Below are 21,058 nucleotides of genomic sequence, written 5' to 3' on the forward strand. Positions count from 1 at the left end.
TTACAGATGAGGAAGGTGGAGCTGAGCAAGGCCAAATAACCTGTCCATGGTCACCCAGCCTGTAAGTCAGGAATGAATTCGGATTCAAACCCAGGCCCATCTGATTCCCCGGCCTGGCCCTAGCTGGCACTAGGGGGCAGTATCTCCCAGAGCTTAGTGGGTCCGGGCCACCGCACTGCTCGCGCACTGACCAGCTATGTGGTCTTGGGCAAGACTTCACTACTCTGTGTGGGGGTTTCCCCATCTGTCAAAGACGGATAACCATGGTCCTACCTCTCTAGGGACTGGGGTGTCAACTGAATGAATACGTGTGCAGCACTCAGCACGGTGGCGGCCACACGTGATTATTACAGGCATTCACGGCCATCAGCTCTTTCCCACATGCGCTGCAATGCACGTATTTATGGAGGACGTGGGGATATAAAGTAGAAAAAACTCATAGTTCCTGCTCTAAGGTTGCTCAGCGTCTAGGTCATTAACATCACCTGGGAAGCTTTCAATAATACTCCCAATGCCCAGGCTGCACCCCAAGCCCAAATAAGAGCCCCTGAGTTTGGCTGGGGCTGCGGCATCAGAATTTTCAAGCTTGCTGGTGATTCCAAGAGACAGCCCACTCAGAAAAAGGCTGGACCAGTTCTGGAGCCTGCAAGCTCTGGCTCCGGTCCCTAAGGGATGGGGGGGAGGGGGGTGNCTAGGCTTATTGAGGTGTAATTTACATACAGTAAAATCCACCCTTCGTTGTATAGTTTTATGAGTCTTGACAAAAGTACAGTCATGTAACCACCACCACGATGAAAACACAGCACAGCTCTAAGCCCCCAGAAGTTTCCCCGTGCTGCCCCCCTTTGCAGTCACCCCTTCCCCTCTCCCCCAGTCCCAGGCAACCACTGTCTTTTTCGGAATGGCACATAGACGGGATCGTACGGTATGTAGCCTTTTGGGTCTGGCTTCTCTTCAGAACCATGGATTTGAGATCACTCCTGTTGCTGCCTGAGTCAGCCGTGCGGTCCTTTTCATTGCTCGCTCGCACCCCCTTACAGCTCGTTTACCCATTTACCAGCTGCAGGACATTTGGGTTATTTCCATTTATTCCGGCAATTAGGAAAAAACGCTGCTAGGAGCTGCACGCTCATGCTCAGGCTTTTGTGTGAGCATACATTTTCATTTCTCTGGGGTAAATATCTACAGTCGGATTGCTGGGGGCTCCTGGGTGGCTCAGTCGGTTAAGCATCTGCCTTCGGCTCAGGTCATGATCCTGGGGTCCTGGGATCGAGCCCCGCACCACATCAGGCTCCCTGCTCTTCGGGCAGCCTGCTTCTCTCTCTGCCCCTCCCCCCTGCTCATGCTCACTCTCTCTCTCAGATAAATAAATAAAATCTTTTAAAAAATAAAAATAAAATTGGATCACTGGGCCACACGGTAAGCATTTGATTAACGTTCTCAGAATCCGCCGGCCTGTCTTCCAGGGAAGCTGTACCATTTTGCATTCCCATCACCCATGATGAGGGCCCCCCTTGCTCGCACGCTTCCCAGCATTTGGCACAGTAGGGGTTTTGTTTGTTTTTAATTTTAGCCATTCTGGGGTGTGTGTTGTGCTCACAGTCTTTTTAAAGCTTATGAATGTATCAAATATATATTTTACACCTTTTTTTTTTAAGTAAGCTCTTCACTCAACGTGGAGCTTGAACTCATGACCCCGAGATCAAGAGTCACTTGCTGCACTGACTGAGCCAGCCAGGCACCCCGCGTTATACACCTTTAATCTATATAATTTTTATTTGTCAATTATACCTCAATAAAGTTGGGGGTGAGTTTATGAATGTAAAAAAAAAAATAAGCCATTAATAGTAAACATTTTGCAAACTCATAATCATTTAAGCACCTACTATGTGCCAGGTAGAATCCTAATCCTTCCAAAGTCCCAGCAGCAGCTCGTATGATGGGAAGGGTGCCCACGAGGGTCTGAAAGGCTCAAATGCCAGCTATGTTGTGGGCTTGCTGTGGAACATCGGCTTGTCACTCAATCTCTCTGAGCCTCCGTTTGCTTATGGTAACTAGATTGAGCAACGCCCTGTTGCAGATTTGGTGTGAAAACCAAAGGAGAGAAAGCAGGGACACTCCTGGCTCACAGGAGGGGTTCCATAGCTGGGAGTTGCTACAAGCTTGGTTCTTTCTGGAGCTAAGTACCCGCACAGTTTTGTTCCAGCAAGTCTGGTTGCTTCTACCTTCATATTCTAAATGGAGGCCCCCCTCACACGTCACACCACCACTCTGGTCGGAGCCACCACCTTCTCTGGGGCGAGGGTTAGGGAGTGGGGAAGGCTCCTACACTTATCCCTGGTGGTCCTACTCCAAACAGCCGACAAAGGAGTTCTTCGCAATTTGGCCCGACCCTCCCACCACCCCTCTGTCCAGGGTCCTGGTCCCAACCCTCCAGAGGCATCATGATTTGAAGTCCATCTGATGCCTCCCTCCCACTGCCCACCAGGAAACTCTTCCCCAGATATCTGCATGCCACATGCCCTACTTCACTCAGTGCCTGCCTCACAGGATGGTTCCCTGTCCACCTGCCTTACCTGGAGCACCTCGTCACGGCCTCGCTCCCGCAGTCACACTGCAACGATACTGCTTGACCTAGTTTGCGGTAAGACTAGTATGCACCTCCACCAGTAAAAATGTAAGTTCCTGGGGCGCCTGGGTGGCTCAGTCAGTTAAGCGTCTGCCTTCGGCCCAGGTCATGATCCCAGGGTCCTGGGATCGAGCCCAACGCTGGGGCTCCCTGCTCAGCAGGGAGTCTGCTTCTCCGTCTCCCTCTGCTTGCTGCTCCCCCTGCTTGTGCTCTCTCTCCCTCTCTGTCAAATGAACAAATAAAATCTTTTAGAAAAGTATATAAAAATAAAAATAAAAATAAAAATGTAAGTTCCTGGAGGGCAGGGACTTTGCCTCTCATTCACCATGTTTCCCAGCATCTGGCCCATACGTAGTCTGTCCTCGGTCAAGTTCTAGGCACTGTTGGAATGAACCGTGAGGCTTGGATACTGCAAGGCCGTCGCCGTCCTTAGGAATCATTGCTACGGCCACACAGATTCGGTCCTAGAGCCTTCGTGCCTGCCCTTCCCTACCACTGACCCCCTTTTATTCGTTTCTGTATCCCAGAACTTAGCACATAGCGAGCGCTCAAAAAATATTCTCTGGCCTGGACTCACACTCTCTCCGTCAGGCCACCAACACGGCAGGTGCTGTTTTTCTTCCACTGAAGTGACTGGAGGTCAAAGAGGTGAAATGGTGTATGCAGGGTCATGTGGCACTTCTGCGGACTTTCTCAGGGACCGGGACGAGGGGCCCCTCACTCTGTGGCCTCATGCCTTGGCCTTTTCCTTACTGCTGCCTGCCTCTCCCCCGTGGCTGGACCCCCGGACCCTGCTTCTGTTTGAAACTGGTCATGGCGAGTGTATTCACACTATGGAAATTGGCAAATCAGCCCCTCTTAAAAATGAACTCATTTTTACCATTGGACACCCAGCCTGGCTTCCAGAAAAGACTGAGTGAAGCCACCCCAGCCCACTTGTCCATGCCTTGAGCTTACAACCCTCCAGGGTGGCCCAGATGCCCGATATCTCTGTTTTCTCCCCTGCCTGGCCCCGCGCTGTCCTGGGCCGGCTGCCAGCTGGCCTTAGGCCTATGCAAACAGTGAGCCTCTGCAGGTTGGAGGCCAAGGTGGGGGTGGAGGCACCTTCCTCCTGGTGCTCCTGGCCTGACCCTCACCTCTGTGGGCCACCCCCCTCCCGCTCTCACTGTCCGAGCCGTGAGTGGACATGCTATTGCCATTGTGCCTCTGAGTTTTCTTCTCATCCTCTTCTCTCCACGATTCTCTCATTTCTCATCTTTGCCATTCTCCTCATGCCCCTCTTTATCTTTGGGAATAAATATAAGTGCTAACTTTTTTTTTAAGATTTTATTTGTTTATTAATTTGAGAGAGAGAGAGAGGGAGCACAAGCAGTGGGGAGGAGGAAAGGGGAATGGGAGACGTAGGCTCCCCGCTGAGCGCACAGCCTGACATGGGGCTCGATCCCACGACCCTGAGACCATGACCTGCCCGAACCAAGAGTCAGAAGCTTAACTGACTGAGCCACCCAGGCACCCAAGAGCTAACTTTTAAAGAGAGCACTTACTATGTGCTTTCCCCGTATCAGCTCATGTAATCCTCACACCAGCTCCATCGTGCAGATGAGAATAAGGAGGCACAGAGAGATTCAGCAACTTGCCCCACATCACACAGTAGGGAAGCAGAGCTGCTCCTAGATGTTCTGTGACCCCTCTGGGAAGCAGCAGTAAGCACATCAGACTTAGCATTTTATTTTTTATTTTTTAAAGATTTTATTGGGGCGCCTGGGTGGCACAGCGGTTGGGCGTCTGCCTTCAGCTCAGGGCGTGATCCCGGCGTTATGGGATCGAGCCCCACATCAGGCTCCTCTGCTATGAGCCTGCTTCTTCCTCTCTCACTCCCCCTGCTTGTGTTGACTCTCTCGCTGGCTGTCTCTCTCTCTGTCGAATAAATAAATAAAATCTTTAAAAAAAAAAGATTTTATTTATTTATTTGACAGAGAGACAGCCATCGAGAAAGGGAACACAGGCAGGGGGAGTGGGAGAAGAAGAAGCAGGCTCATAGCGGAGGAGCCTGATGTGGGGCTCGATCCCATAACGCCGGGATCACGCCCTGAGCTGAAGGCAGACGCTTAACCGCTGTGCCACCCAGGTGCCCCCAGACTTAGCATTTTAAAACGTGGTGTTGAGGGGCACCTGGGAGGCTCAGTCGGTGAAGCGTCTGACTTCAGCTCAGGTCGTGATCCCAGGGTCCTGGGATCAAGCCCCACATCAGGCTCCCTGCTGAGCATAGAGTCTGCTTGTCCCTCTGCCCCTCCCCGTGCTCGTGTTCTCTCTGTGTCTCTCAGATGAATAAATAAATCTTTAAAAAGGGGGCATATGGGTGGCTCAGTCATTTAAGCATCTGCTTTTGGCTCAGGTCATGATCTCAGGGTCCTTGGATCAAGCCCCGCGTCCAGCTCCCTAATCAGCGGGGAGACTGCTTCTCCCCCTCCCTCTGCCCCTCCCCTTGCTTCTGCTCTCTCTCTCTCAAATAAATAAATAAAATCATTTAAAAAAAAAAAAACCAACAAAAAAGCCATGGTTTTGAGTCCTGGTTCTGTCACCCCCTTGTGACTTCAGTCCGGAGGCCCCAGCTTCCTTCCTCATTCATAAAATGGAATGACCAACACGTGCTCCGTCCATTCATAGGCTTGTTTCGGGGTCAAAGGATCTAATGGGTGTAAAAGGGCTTCAAAACAGTCAAATGCTGAGTACACGCATGGATGATTAGCATACGGTTCTGTTTTCCAATTTTCATTTTCTCTTGCCTCTCAGAGTCTTCTCTGCCTCAGTTGTGCCTGTGCGTGTGGTGCCCAGTGGGCTCCTTCCCAGTTATGGACATGCTAGGGAAGTGTGACTCCTTCCCCTCCTCTCCCCTGGGCTCCTATTTGCCAAGCTTTCCAGGGAGACTCACCACCTGTCCCTATCTCCCACCACCAAGCGCAGACTCAGAGGGTGGAGGGTGTGCCCTCGCAGGCCTCTTTTTTTTAAAGATTTTATTTATGTGTGTATTTCTTTCTTTATTTATTTGAGGGAGAGAGAGAGTATGAGCAGGGGGAGGGTAGAGCAGAGAACTGAGCAGGGAGCCCAAAGTGGGGCTCGTTCCCAGGACCCCAAGATCATGAATTGAGCCAAAGGCAGATGCTTAACCACCTGAACCACCCAGGCGCCCCCCCCCCCAGCAGGCTTCGAATGCTTGGATCCGACTAACACGGGAATTAAGTCCACGAATACATCTTAGACATTATAGTTGGAACCAAACGGAAGTTATGCTTCAGTTTCTAGAAACTGGAATAAGGAAACTTTCCAGAAACACATCTACTTTTATGGAACACGGCCATAAATCCTGGTCTGACTTGATTTGTCTTTTAAAAAATTATTTTTTAAAATATATTTAATATTTTTTCGTGAAAAGACATCACTCTTTTGAAACTATAACTTAAAGGGAAGTACACAGATCTTAAGTGTACTGATGGAGGACTTTCCACATTTGCTCGCCCACATCACCACCACTTACACCAAGACCCAGGACTTTTCCAGCACGCTGGAGGGCTGCTTCATGCCCCCCACCTCAGGCAAGACACGCTCTCACAGTATTGATTAATTTTTGTACAAAATTCAAAAGGGACAAAGGATAAACTGAAAAACCTCCCTTCCATCCTGCTGTCAGACACCCATTTTTTTTTTCTCTGAAGAGTCAATATTACTGGTTTCTTATAGATACTTCCAAAGAAAAGAGACAGGTGCACCACACACAAATGCACAAAGTTATGTTATGTTACATTATGTTATCTTGTATGTGTGTGCTCTCCTTTTTATACAAAAAGTACTTAACTATGCAATTGTCGTGCACCTTGTGTTTTTTGTTTGTTTGGTTGGTTTTTTTTTACTTAACACTACATCTTAAAACATTAGAATCATTTTAGAGACGCCTGGATGGCTCAGTTGGTTAAGCCTCTGCCTTCGGCTCAGGTCATGATCCCAGAGCCCTGGGATGGAGCCCTGTGGGAGGCTCCCTGCTCAGTGGGGAGCCTGCTTTCCCTCTGCCTGCCCCTCCCCCTGCTTGTGCTCTCTGTCTCTCTGACAAGTAATAAACAAAATCTTAAAAAAGAAAAACCACTAGAATCACTTTAATAATTAGCAAATTAATATCTTTACCAAAAAAGCTGCCCCTTACAAAAACTGGATTTATATAAAATCCAAATTTTTATTACCAAATATTTCTATGCTTTGCCTTCTAACCATCTGAGGGTCCTTAGGTGGCAAGTCCTGCCACTACATCAAAAAACATGATTCAATTAGGCAAAGATGATTCATGGAACTTTTCACAGCCGACCCTATAGACCATCCTGGGACGTTCTGTCTAATTGGTATGAGCTTTTCCTTTCATAGCCCTTATCAGTAACAATATCGTGGGTTTATATTCTCAATAACTTATGAGCTCTAAAGGACCTCTGTGAGAGAAACCCCCCCCCCAAAAAGTGACTAAAGCTTGGATCATAAACTGTGGAATACCTCAAAGGCCTGAATTGCTGGAGCTTATTAGTTTGGCGTGAATAAAAGGGAAAAAAATATTTTGTACTTTCAGATGCGTTAAGCAGTTTTCCTGGGAAATTGGTCAAGAGAATCTCCCGGTGGTGTACGAACTTCCCACGGGGGGGGCAAGTCAGCCCTGCCAGAGGGAGCTGAGGGGGCTGGGCTGGGCTGGGCAGCCAGTTCCAGGAAGCAAAGTAGGGCGCAGTCAGGGGCGGGAAGTCTAGGAGATAATCCAAATCAACGCCTTTAGATGCATCAGCAAGGCCAACGATCATAAACATGGCCGCAAACCAAGACACAACCAAGGGGCAGAGCAGAGCTGGACTGGCTGAGAATGGAGTTAGGACCAAGTTGGCAGGTGCCAGGCTGTTGTCAGGAGCAAAGCCGAAGTTCACTGGTCTCTGGATGCACGTGTGGCTTGTGTGGACCCCCACAGGTGGGCTTTGTGGAGCGTCGTTACAATAATGGCCCCCAACAGAAGAAGCCCCACCCCTGTGCGCATGCGCCTTTGCAGCGTGATTGGGCTGCTTCCGCGGCCACAGGTGGGATCCACTTCACCTCCCCTTGAGCCAGGGTTTGTGGTGGGACTTTGCTTAGACCAATAGGATGTGGCAGGACTGTTGTACAGCCTCTGAGGTGGGGGTCCTGCTTTCTTTCTTTTGGGATGTTTCTTTCTTTTTTCTTTTTTAAGATTTGTTTATTTATTTGAGAGAGAAAGAGAGAGAGAAAGTGAACACACACCACACAGAGGGAGAGGGAGAGGGAGAAGCAGACTCCCCGCTGAGCAGGGAACCAAACTTGGGGCTGGATCCCAGGACCCTGAGATCATGACCTGAGCTGAAGGCAGACACTTAATGGACTGAGCCACCCAGGCGCCCCTCTCTTTCTGAATATTTCTATCACCATGTGAAGAAGCCCAGCATGAAACACCCCACGGAGAGAAAGGCTAGGCATCCGGACTGTTCTAGACCACCCAAGTGAGCTGAGCGGTCGGCAGACTGCCGCTACGGGAATAAGACCAGCAGAGGAACCACTCAGCCACCCCACGGACCCACAAGAAATAACAGATCATTGTTTGAAGTCATTACATTGGGGGATGGTTTGTTACACAGCGACAGACAACTTATCTATCCCTTTGCCCTTATACGGTTACCACATGAGTCTACAAAGGGTCTCTCATGTTAGGCAAGCTCAGAATGGTGAGACCCAGAATTACAAATATCTTATGTGTTAATAATTATATTCTCTGAATCCCTTCACATGTAATTTAATGTCATGGCAATCCAGTGAGGAAGAGGAATGTGGCCTATCTCCGTTAAACAGACAAGGAAACAGAGGAAAGATTTATACGACAGTCCCAGGATCACTCAACAAGTTGGTAGGGATACTATTACGGACTAAACTGTGTCCCTCCCCACCTCAAATTCATATGTTGAAACCCTAATCCCCCATGTGATTATATTTGGAGACAGGGCCTCTAAAAGAGGTAATTAAAGTTAAATGAGGTCAGAAGAGTGAGCCCCAATCCAATAGAATTTATAAAAAGAGGAAGGGACACCAGAGATGTATGCACGAGGAGAATAGGCCATGGAGGACATAGCAAGAAGGTGACTGCAAGTCAAGGAGGGAGGCCTCAAGAGGAACCAAGCCCTACTGACACCTTGATCATGGACTCCCAAGCTCCAGAACTAGGAGAAAATAAATTTATATGGTTAAGCAACTCAGTTTGTGGTATTTTGTTATGGCCGCCCCAACAAATAGCGATACTCAAATTTAGGTCTTCCACTTTCTTTTTTTTTTTTTTTTCAAGATTTTATTTATTTATTTGACACAGAGAGAGACAGCCAGCTAGAGAGGGAACACAAGCAGGGGGAGTGGGAGAGGAAGAAGCAGGCTCCCAGCAGAAGAGCCTGATGTGGGGCTTGATCCCAGAACCCCGGGATCATGCACTAAGCCGAAGGCAGACGCTTAACAACTGAGCCACCCAGGCGCCCCAGGTCTTCCACTTTCTTAGTAGGAATTTTTTTTACAACGAGATATCATTTCTTGAGTATCAAATTGGCAAAGATTTTTAAAAGATAAACTTAGTTGTAGTAAGGATGTGAAGAAATGGACTTTCTCAAACACCACTGGTTGGAGTCTAAATTGGTACAACTTTCTGGAGGGAATCTGGTAATACCTATCAGAGGTCTTTAAGATGTAGTTACCAGGGGCGCCTGGGTGGCACAGCGGTTAAGCGTCTGCCTTCGGCTCAGGGCGTGATCCCAGCGTTGTGGGATTGAGCCCCACATCAGGCTCCTCCGGCTATGAGCCTGCTTCTTCCTCTCCCACTCCCCCTGCTTGTGTTCCCTCTATGGCTGGCTGTCCCTACCTCTGTCAAATAAATAAAATCTTTAAAAAAAAAAAAAGATGTAGTTACCAATACTTTTTCATAACAGCAAAATATTGGCAATGGCATATGGCAGATTAAACCTCCTAAAGATGGAAGCACTGGGGCAATGGGTAGCTCAGTCGGTTAAGCGTCTGCCTTTGGCTCAGGTCATGATCCCCGGGTCCTGGGATCGAGTCCCATGTCAGGGTCCCTGCTCAGTAGGGAGTCTTCTTCTTCCTCTCCCTCTGCCTCCTCCCCTCGCCCCCCCCCATGCTCACTCACTCTCTAATGAACAAATAAATCTTCTCAAAAATAATATTTAAAGATGGAAGCACTAATATAACTCATTTCCCACCCTCTTGTTACAATGTGATGTTAGCACTCCTCCATTGAAGGGCGGGGTCTATTCCCTCCCCATGAATCTGACAAACCTTTGTCATTGCCACAACCGATAGAATACAGTGGGAGTGAAGATGAGTGACTTCCAAGGCTAAGGTTATTAAAGGCATTGGAGCTTCCACCTTGGCCTCGTGGATAAACACACTGTAAAAGTCAGAAGGACACTCACGCAGCTCCATAGGAAGGTCCATGCAGAGAGGAACTGAGGCTGCCAGCCTTCGGCCAGCACCACCTTGCCAGTTACAAGAATGAGTAACCTTAGACATGGATCCTCCGGTCCCAGTTGAGTCTTCAGATGACAGCAGCCCCCGCCAACATCTGACTGTGGCCTCATGAGAGACCTCAAGTGAGAACCGTCCAGCTCAGTCCCACTCAAAGTTCTGATCAACAGAAAACCTAAGAGAAGATAAATTTTTATTGTTTTTTTTTTGTCACTGTGTTTTGGAGTAATTTATTATACAGCCATATAGAATCAATACACAACCTGTATGTCCATCAATAGGGGACTATTTAAATATATTGCAGTACTTGCCTATCATGAAACACCATTCAGCTGTTAAAAAAATGAGGCACTGACATGGAAAGTTCTCCAAGATAATTCGTTAGGTAAAAAATGCAAAGTGCAAAATAATATATAGAGGATGCTACCATTTGTGAAAAAATTATGTATATAGATATATGTATACATAGAGAGAAATGTATGTATATGTCCATATGCATATTTATAGAGAATACACTTATATATTTCTAAAGATTTTATTTATTTATTTGAGAGAGAGAGAGTGAACGAGAGAGCATGAGCAGGGGCTGAGAGGCAGAGGGAGCAGCAGGCTTCCCACTGAGCAGGCAGCCCGACTTAGGGCTCAATCTCAGGACCCTGGGATCATGACCTGAGCCAAAGGCAGACGCTTAACCAACTGAGCCACCCAGGGGCCCCAAGAATACACCTGGTATTTTATACTTGTGTGTGTATATACATGAAAAATATCTCTGGGAAGAACACAAGACCTTGGTAATAGTGATTGTCTCTGGTTGGGGAGGAGGTGGGTGACTTGAGAACAGAGGTGGGGAGATGACTTTGAAATTTTGAACCTTGTGAATACATTCAAAAATAAATAAAGTGTAAAATTTTTAAATAGTTCTTTCTCTTCCATGTGAAAATTTCACTTCTAGGAATTTATACTTAGTAAATAATCATGGCAAAGATTTAGCTACAAGGATGTTGTCACCGCGTCATTTCATATCATCAGAATGGTGGGGCGCCTGGCTGATTCAGCCGGAGGAGTGTGTGACTCTTGATCTTGAGGTCATGAGTTCGAGCCCCACGCTGGGTGTAGAGATTGTTTGAATAAATAAATAGGTAAATAAATAAGCTTTAATATTGTGAAAATGGTAAAGCACCCAAGCATTCAGTGATAGGAAGTTTGTGGAATGGCCTCTCTCATAATCCGCCACTACTGAAAATGGTGCCAGAGAGAACAATTCTGTGCCCAGTGAAGGGATCATGATATAGCAATTGACAAGAAGTTATGAAATGGTGCGGCTTAATCTTATCTTAAAGTAAATTTAACCATATAAACGTAGATGGAGATCAAGACACATGCATGGAGACAGACAAGAAACCAAAATGTTAACAGTGATTATCTCTGGGAGGTCTGATTCTTGTTAATTCTGTTTTCTCCTGCTTCATCGGTGTTCAACAATAAACATGTGCCACGTTTACAAAAACACAAAGGCTAAAAGTTTGTGACTTTTTTTTTAAGCTTCATGGATGATCCTATAAATAGCAGCTCTGGGTAGAGAATTTGAAACTTTGTTTTTAAAGAAGACAGTTCTTTTTTTTTTTTTTTTGTAGATTTTTTATTTATTCGACAGAGATAGAGACAGCCAGTGAGAGAGGGAACACAAGCAGGGGGTGGGAGAGGAAGAAGCAGGCTCATAGCAAAAGAGCCAGACATGGNTGGGGCTTGATCCCAGAACGCCGGGATCACGCCCTGAGCCGAAGGCAGACGCTTAACCGCTGTGCCACCCAGGCGCCCCTAAAGAAGACAGTTCTTCAAGAGCAAAGATCACTAGACCTGAACCAATGAATCATTGGGTAGAGAGCAGGGCCCACCCTGATAAGTCCTAGCATTTTGTTTACAACATTGATCTCATCCCAGCCCGCTGGCCAGTGGGGGCCACGTCCAGCGTGCTGTGTCACCCAACCACTCCTGATCAAAACTGTAGGCAGCAGAGGCTCCAGAATTTCTAGAGGAAGGTGGTCATCACTAAGGAGTGATCTTGGGACGAGTCTCCAGCCTGCATTTACAAAGTCAGCACACTGTTTTCACTTCCATTTGTAGGTTAAAAATCACTGAGTGTTATGGACTGAATGGTGTCCCCCCAACTTTGTATGTTGAAGTTCTAACCACCCAGTACCTCAAAATATGATATATTTGGAGGTAGGTCTTTACAGAGGTAATTAAGGGGGCGTCCGACTCTTGGTTTCGGCTCAGGTCCTGATCTCAGGGTTATGAAATCAAGCTCCACGTCAGGCTCAGTGAGGAGTCCACTAGAGATTCTCTCTCTCCCTCTCCCTCTGCCCCTCCCCTGCTTGCATGCATGCTCTAAATAAATAAATAATCTTTAAAATTTTAAAATAAATAAAATCCTTTAAAATCAAATAAATAAAGAGGTAATTAAGGTAAAATGAGGTCCTGTGGGTGGGCCCCAATCCAATAGGACTGGTATCCTTAGAGGAAGAGGTGATGAGGACACCGACAGGCACGGAGGGAGGACTGTATGAAGACCCAGGGAGGAGGAGAGAGGTCTCAGTAGAAACCAGCTCTGTTATCACCCTGATCTAAGACTTCTAGCCTCCAGGATGGTTAGAAAATGCATGTCTGGGGGCGCCTGGGCGGCACAGCGGTTTAGCGTTTGCCTTCGGCTCAGGGCGTGATCCCGGCGTTATGGGATCGAGCCCCACATCAGGCTCCTCCGCTATGAGCCTGCTTCTTCCTCTCCCACTCCCCCTGCTTGTGTTCCCTCTCTCGCTGGCTGTCTCTATCTCTGTCGCATAAATAAATAAAATCTTTAAAAAAAAAAAAAGAAAGAAAATGCACGTCTGTTGTTGAAGCCACGCTGGCGGTGCTGCTTTGTCACGGCAGCCCTAGCAAACTGATACACCGAGTTTCCCAGGGATACGCTTTCACGTAAGATTGAGAAAACACCCATTGTCCACGGTGAAGACTATTCTTTTCTGCTGGTAGCTCTGAGGTATGAAGCTGATGGTGATTAGGGGGGGCACCCCTCGCCCCTTAGTGCCACCACTGCTGGCTGCACGTTAGCATCCCTGGCCTTTCCAGCAGGCGGAGGCCCAGAAGAATCCTGGCATCCATCCAGCCTGGGGATTCGAGATGTGGTCTCCAGTTTCCTGCCAAGACTACAGCCCTACATGGAGGGGCAGCCTGGCCCTGAGGCCTCTGCATGATCTTTCCAGTTCCCTCTCCTCAGACCATGTGGGACCCTGACACTCCTCCCAGAGGGAGTCTTCCTGGACCTGCCCACCACCTCTCTCCCCAGAGAGGCCGGCTGCCAAAGTTCACCCCACACGGCCATCAGATCCTGGAATACAGTGGCTGGTCTGGAGGGAATTTGCTTGACGTCAGCACATCCCAGGGACTGCCCTTTGTGGGGCTTTAAAGGCCCTGGGTATTCTTGGGGTGCTCAGTCAGTTAAGCATCTGACTCTGGATTTCAGCTCAGGTCATGATCTCAGGGTCGTGAGATCGAGCCCCACGTTGGGCTCTGCACTCAGCACAGTCTGCTTCTCTCCCTCTCTTTCTGCCCCTCCCCCTGCTCTCTCTCTTTCAGATAGAGACATAAATCTTCAAAAAAAAAAAATAGTGAAGGCCCTGGGCATTCTTATTCTCAAAGGCCACATCCCTCAAATATATTCAAATGCATCCACGTGTCACATCACACATTATTTGCATAAACTATAGAAGCTGAGTTGCAATTATCTGGTTAACATTTTGTAGACATTTAATCATTTCATCTTTATAATATGCTTTTCTAATTTTGGAGGTAGGAACAATCCCCACTGTGGCTCAAGTGTTTCCATGGATGTTTGAAAAGGTGGCTGGTCCCGGGCACCGCAGAGATGGACACAGCTGTGGTTGGTCCCTGGGGCCCCTTCCAAGGAGGTCCGAGGTGCACCGGGTGTGCCTGACCCAAGAGGAGCCCCCCCCCAAGCACCCAATGTCCAGTTGCAATGCCCCAGTCCCCTTTCGGAGCTGTAGGGTGAGACGGCCACACTTTTCCCAGCACAGTTGGCTTCTTCCTCCTCGTTAAACTTGCTCCTTGGTGAGCTTGCACCTTCTCTTGCTTCCAGCAGATTTCCCCTGGGCTGGAAAAACCAAGGGCTAGGAAGTCCTCAGCCATCATAGAATCCAAATCTCCCCGCATTACAGAGATGATCAAACTGGAGGCCAGAGAAAGGAGAGTCTCCTTCAGAAGCACCCACGCATTTTTGTGGAATTTGAACGCAGAACTCTGCCCTAGGTTGAGATCGGGCTTTTGCAATTACTCAGGAGGAACCCTTGAAGCAGAGTGTTTCCACCCTTCTCTGACCAAGTCCGGGGTTTGCTTTCATCCCAGGCGAGTGGTTTTCTCCCAGCTGTGTTGTCTCGCGCTCTCAACAAACCCCCGCTGGGACCCTGGGGAAGGCAGGGGCTTTGCCCCAGGTGCTGCGTGTCTAAGCTTGCCAGATACAAAACAGGATGCCCAGTTACACTCGAATTTCATATAAACAACATTTTTTTTTTTAGTGAAGGATATCCCAAATGTTGTTGTTTATCTGAAAATCGAATGTATCTGGGCATCCTGTATTTTTATTTACTAAACCTGGCCACCCTCTGAGCATCCTCTCTCGTTTGGGTCAGGCCCTTCCGACCGGCAGCTGTGCGTCTCCCTGCCACCTCCACAGCGTGTGAGTCACGCAGCAGCGGACCTCCAGGCAGATGTTTTTGAATGGAACAGCATCACGGTCTGGGGGAGTCCCCCCACTGTCCCCATAACGCACGTGCTGGCAAAGAACGATGCCCGTGAGAGGAAAATAAAAGAGGGCCGGGGAGTTCCTACCACCCTGGGGACAGCCCCAGCCAGGCCAGCGCTGGGAACGTGGCTTTCATTCAACAGCTTGTTCTTCGCCTCTCAGAGAGGCACACGCTGCTGTGAGTATCTTCGGGATATGGGCGGTTGGACCTTTCCAGCCAACTCCTCTGAGGGTCAGTCTTCCTTCCCCGCCTTTCTGAGAAGAGGTCTACGGGGAAGACGGGGCTCATGGGCTGTGAGCTGGGCGGGTGGCTTGTTTTCAGGGATCATGACTGTACCTTCGTCGCGGGGTCACTGTGGGTAATACAGGAGGAAATTAATGCAAAACGCTTGGCTTACCATCAATGGTGGCTATTGTTCGACTACGTAAGGCCTTTTACCTCACCCCCAAGCCAGTGGGTCTTCCTGAGAAGGCTGCACTCAGTTCTCTGGGCTCCCACAGTGTGTCCTCGCGAAGCTGTGGGCCTCCAAAGTGGGCACGTCCCCTGGGCCAGAAATCAGCGTTGAGCTGAAGTTGTCTGTCAGTTCTTCGTGTCCGTTAGCTTTTTCAGTTGCCCAGCAGAGCCCTGAGGAAGCAGGACTCAGAGCTGAGGTTGGCTTTGAGGGTTGAGGAAATAAGTTTCCTACCCTGGTGTCCCTGAGGGAAGGCAGGCCGCATTTGTGCCTGTCAGGGGGAGCCAGGACAGGGCTTGGGGTTGCGTCCCTGGAGAGGAAGAAAGGAGGGGCCGTGGGAAAGGGCCTGCAAAACACACGTCCTTGCTTTCCTCTTCTGGAACTTCTGATACCAGGCCCCAACAAAGACGCTTTGGTTGGAACTGAGGTGGGAAAGCCCCTGAAGACAAAAGGTCTCTCCCTTTAACATCTGGCTCGGCCAAGGGCCCTCGGGTTGGGTCACTCCAGCTTCTTAGAAAGAAACTGAAAGCCCTCAGGAGAAACTCCACCACTTCCCCTTCCTCAGTAAGAGGAACTTGGAGTTGCCCTGACAGGAAAGTCTTGGTGGGGTTTCTCGGAAGCTGCCACTGCTTCTCTACTGAGGAAAACCGCAGGCCGGGGGCCAGGCCGGGGGCCAGGCTGGGGGCCAGGCTGGTGGAGAGCGAGCCATTGCCAAAGTCATGGCCTTCAGCTAGGCTCCTGAGCAGAACTGAGGAGCGCCAACGTTTTCTCTCCAGCACCACCTGCCACCCCCTCCTTGGGGTCTTTGTGCTGCTCCCCTCCCTTTCAGCTGCCAGGTTCCCTCCCCACTGTCCGCCCCCTCCCCAGCCTCTTAACTGAATCGCTCTTTTATCTGTGTTCTAGAACCCCCACTGTATTCACCACCTGTCAAAACTCATGTAATCTAGTTCCCACCCCTCAGAGAGGCACTGGCTCTCCAGTGGGAGGGTACTTTGGGGTACCCAGTGGGCACAGGGAGTGATATTCTGGAAGAGGCCACACCGTCTCCGCCACCTCGGAGCCTACCAAGTGCAGAAAAGGCATCTATCTGCTGCACACACAGGGATGCCTGACTTAACAGCGGCTTCTGTTTCTTCATTCATATCTAGCCTGGACACGGGCTTCTCTCTGGGGACTGGGGTGCCTATCCCCCTCTCAGACATTCCCAGGGGCAGCTGCTACAGCAACAAGAAGCGGTACCCAGGTGCAGATCACAGCCCCGGCCCAGCCCCAAAAGAAGGCGAGACACCCTCAGGTCCAAAGCTTTCGTGCAAACGCGTCGGTATCATAGGCTCCAGAATTTGGCCGTAGCGCCCCCGCTGAACACCTTGCATGGCTCCCCACTGCCTGGAGCACAGAGTCCGGGCTCTGTGGCCTGGGTTCGAGACCCTTCGCCGAGGGCCCCAGCTCTCCTCTCCGGCTCCTCCTCTGAGCTCTGATCTGAGGAGCCTCGGCCCCCTTCGCCCGGCGGTCTCCCGCTCACCTAAGCCCTCGCCAGGCATGGATTTCCTGGGATTCCCTGCTCCCGACGCCAGTTCAAATGGGCTAGGGGCTGCCCTCGGGACCTCACCGGCTGCACCACGCCCAGGACCCTAATCCACTTCACCCTGTGATGTCTAGTCTCTTGACCATCACCCAGGCTGTAGGAGCCTGGGGGACCGCGACGGAGGGCTTGGCACATCTCCGTGAACGTTCTGTGAGGGGAAGAAATGAATAAATGGGCGAATCCAGGGCTATCTGCCAGTGCCATCTGCCCCACGTGCCCACAGGCCCAGCATCCATGTGTGGATGTGGACGCCCACGTGCAGTGGGAGGAGCCACCTGCACGCCTGTCACGGTGTCCCTGAGACGTGTGTCTGCGGGGCCCTGCGTGTAGCGCCGGCATCGGCGAGGGGCCGCTTTGGGCCAGCAGGTGGCGCTGCGCCCTTCCGCTGCAGTGTCGCCCTCCCTGTCCGGCTCCGCCTGTCACCACCGCAGGGGCCGCAGCAGGCGCGCAGAGCAGCCTCCCTTATCCCACGGGGGGACCAGGCCTGCCCGGGGTCTCACGGGGAATCAGTCTTGTCTTTCAACTGAGCAGCCAGGGCTCTGACGCCACAGCGCCCAAACTCCAGTTCAACCCACGTCGGCGGCCTTCCATATGCCCAATGCCAAGGCCGACCTCGCAGGAGAGGCCGAAGTCCAAGCAACTGCGAGGCCTGAAGGTTAGAATAAAAGCATGGGCTCCAAGTTCCAGCTCAGCCTCTGGCTGGCTGTGTGACCTTGGGCAAGTTCCCTCTCCTCTCTGAACTCACTTCTTCGTGAAGTGGGAATCAAGCCCATTTGTGAAGTGATTCAATCACTGTAGAACATAGGCCACAGTGGGGTTGTGCCCTAAGGCACAAGCGGTTCTCAAACTAACCTTGGGAGGCTTGTTAAAACATAGATTGCTCAGCAGGTCTAAGGTGGGGTCTGAATTTGCACTGCTGCCATCTGGAGACCACACTCTGAGAACCCCTGGGTAGAGGGTGCTCACAGGCAGTCAGGGGAGACAGGCCAGGAACAAAAGCATCGGGCCTCTGGTGAGATGTAATGGGAGCAGAGGAGAAGCAGCAAATTCTGAGGGCTGCAGGGGCGGGGAGGGTGAACCGGGTGGTAAGTGGGGGGTTCTGAACCTGGCTCTGTTCCCTCCTCCAGCCCTGAGCAGTCACAGTGGAGGGGGTGAGCCCTAGGCCGGCCGCTGACACCAGGACAGCCCAGCGCCACGTGGCTGCTGCCTCTCTCCCTCCAAGGGATGGGTCGATGGGTTCTCTGTTCCCAGCTCGGCCGCCACTGTGCTTTCTCAGCTTCCAGGAACCCACATTTCCTTTCTCTGTCTTTTTTAAATACTGCTTTTTAATCAAATTATCGTGAAGGCAACGCACGTCCATCTTAGAGCATCAGTACAATGCAGAAACATGGAAAGAAGAAATGGGAAGAGCGATCCAAGATCTGATCACTCAGAGACCGTCGCTGCCAACCAATTTCTTCTCCGTGTTTCCACGTCTCGTGCATAATGTCCACCTGACCCAACGTCTTGTCCTTGGCCACGAAAACGCTTAGGAAACGTGAATTTAAGGACTGCACAACAGTCTAAGTGGGGGTCTTATGACCTTAGGAAACGCTGCCTGCATTTCAGGTGACCTCCCCAGGGGGAACTTCCTGGAAAGGGACTCACTGGGTCAAAGAACACGAAAAGATTTCTTTTTAAAATTTTATTTATTTACTTAATTATTTATTTATTCATTCATTCATTCTGGGCATGCAAAGTTTTAAGACTCTTGACGCATATGGATAAAGTGCTTTTCTAAAGCCAGTGTGAGGGTTGACAGACCTGAGACAGGAGGGTGACAGCACCTGCTGAACACAGTTCACAACATTTGAAATGAACTGAGGCGGCCCAAGCAGCCGTGGGGAGGGAAGAAGGGCCCCGCACTGTCCAATGTGGAGGTCAGTCCAGGCAGTGCCGTGCCCCGTGCCATGCTCCAGGCGAAGGACGGGCCCCTCTGGCCGACACGGCCTGGGCACAGCTGCGCTCCTGCCCCCCGAGCCAGGGCTGCTGCCGCACCCTCGCTTCCGTACCTCATGTCCAGTCTGTCTGCAAAGGCTGTTGGGACTCCTTTTATTTTTCTTATTTTTTTTTAATTAATTAATTTATCTTACAGAGAGAACGTGCACATGAACGGGGGGGGGGGAGCAGAGGGAGAGGGAGAGAGAATGTCAAGCAGACTCCCCACTGAGCGCAGAGCCCAACACAGCCAATCTCACGACCCTGAGATCATGATCTGAGTGGAAATCAAGAATTGGATGCTTCACCGACTGAGCCGCCCGGCGCCCCGGGTGGAACTACTTGCACAATATCCTGAATGTGACCAGTTCTCCCCGCTCCACTGCTGCCAACCTGGCCCATCTCTGCCTAGATGATCTCACTGGCCTGTCAGTGTCCCCCTGCCCATGCCCACCTCTTGCCTCATTAGAGTCTCTTCTGCACAGCAGCCAGGGAGATCTTTTTAAAACCTAACCTAAACCAGGTCAATCCTCTGCTCAAAACCCCCCAGTGGCTCCTATCTCACTGGGGGTAAAAGCAAAGACCTTACTATGATCCATAAAGGCCTTTAAGGATCTACGCCTCCCCCACTCCCATGACCTTCCTGACCTCACTCCCTCTCACTCCCTCCCTTACCTACTCAGCTCCCTCATGCTCCTCAGAATACCCCACACACACTCCTGCCTCAGGGCCTTTGCACTTGCCGTTCTCTCTGCCCAGCATATTTCCTCAGATACCCTCAGGGCTCCTCTGTTCAAATGTCATCTCAGAAAACAACCACAAGCAAATAAGACCTATTTTGGAAGGGCCTTCCCTGACCACGCTGCCTGAAATAGCACCCTGGCCGCTCTTTGTTGCTTTACCCTGTGTCGTGTTCTTTATGGGGTACCGCTCACTTACTTGATTATTGTCTGCTTGCTGCTTCCCCATCGACAACTGGTGGACAGTGCCCCACACATAGCATGTCCCTGTGCAGTGTTTGCCACACAAATGAATACGTGAGGAGAGGAAGAAATTTGAGACAGGATATGAGAGACCTCTGCACGGGAGTTGGGAGACTGGGTTTCCAGATGAGCTCTGGCCACTCACAATCACTGGGGCCTTGGGCAAGTTACTTCGCCTCTTCGGACCTTGGGTGTGCCATCTATAAGGTGGGCAGGATGATGCCAGTGTGGCCGGCATCACACAGCAGCGGTGAGGATTACACGACAAATGTGGGTCAGCAAGGCACAAGGCAGCCCTGCGCAGGCTGCCCCTCCCCTGCGAGGCTCTGCCCAACACCCAGCCTCCCCCTAGCCGCCACTCCCCACTGGGAGCACTGGTGGAGCCCTCCACAGAGATGGGCGTGAATGAGTGCCTTGCTGCTGTGGTCGAACACGGTGTATCGAGGGGTCCGCCGGTCCCCCGCACTGTGTACCCCCATCTCTGCGCCCAGCCCCCGGGCACCGTGCCCAGCCGCTGAGCAGTGCCCCTGGGACGTCTGATAACTGACCAACAAGCACATTCGCTGCAAGCTACATGTGTTACTGTGAAGCGAACGAGTGAGGGCGGGGCTTTCAGACCTGGACAGAGGGCTGGGGTCGGGCTCTTTGGGTTCAGGGCAGGAGGGCCTGCTGGCGCCTCATGGACCCTGACCTGAGACGAAGGGAGGGAGGGACTGATGGACAGGCCGCCTTCACTCTGGGACAGGGCCTGGCCAGCTTTGGCCTCAGACATCTGCCACACGGGCCACATCTTCTGGGCTGCGGGGCAGAGGCCTGGCTACCCACCTGCATCCCTCTCTCTGTCTACCCGTGATCTCATCCTGGCCCTGCAGCCGCCCACAGGGCAAGAGGCTTTGCCCCACTTTGCAGATGAGGAAATGGAGCCTCATGGAAATCGATGCCCTGCCCTGGGACAGTCACCCTGCCTGGGCTCAGGCAGGCACTCTGGTAGGCCCAAGGCTCCGGTGGGGCAGTTGGGATGTGGTCACCAAGATCACTTCACACGCTCCAGTCAGATTTTTAAAGCCCCAT

At 50.7% G+C, this 21,058-nt stretch overlaps 2 long non-coding RNA genes across 3 annotated transcripts in view; both read right to left on the reverse strand.

The window, feature by feature from the left end:
• Positions 1–10,813, reverse strand: part of LOC117802325 — a 21,543-nt gene extending 10,730 nt beyond the window's left edge. The window contains exon 1 of one of the 2 annotated variants that reach the window (XR_004625470.1): positions 10,123–10,813. This is a non-coding gene — a long non-coding RNA (uncharacterized LOC117802325). Of the gene's footprint in view, positions 1–2,576; positions 2,803–10,122 lie in introns of those variants that run through there. The other variant, XR_004625471.1, reaches the window with a different exon arrangement.
• A 3,142-nt stretch (positions 10,814–13,955) lies between these two features.
• Positions 13,956–17,316, reverse strand: LOC117802326. Its single transcript, XR_004625472.1, has 2 exons — positions 15,430–17,316; positions 13,956–15,343 (listed from the first exon to the last, which is right to left on the reverse strand). It is a non-coding gene; the product is annotated as an uncharacterized LOC117802326 (long non-coding RNA).
• Between the last annotated feature and the right edge of the window lie 3,742 nt (positions 17,317–21,058).

This window comes from Ailuropoda melanoleuca, chromosome 5 (genome assembly GCF_002007445.2).
Source record: "Ailuropoda melanoleuca isolate Jingjing chromosome 5, ASM200744v2, whole genome shotgun sequence".
NCBI classification, from domain to species: domain Eukaryota; kingdom Metazoa; phylum Chordata; class Mammalia; order Carnivora; family Ursidae; genus Ailuropoda; species Ailuropoda melanoleuca.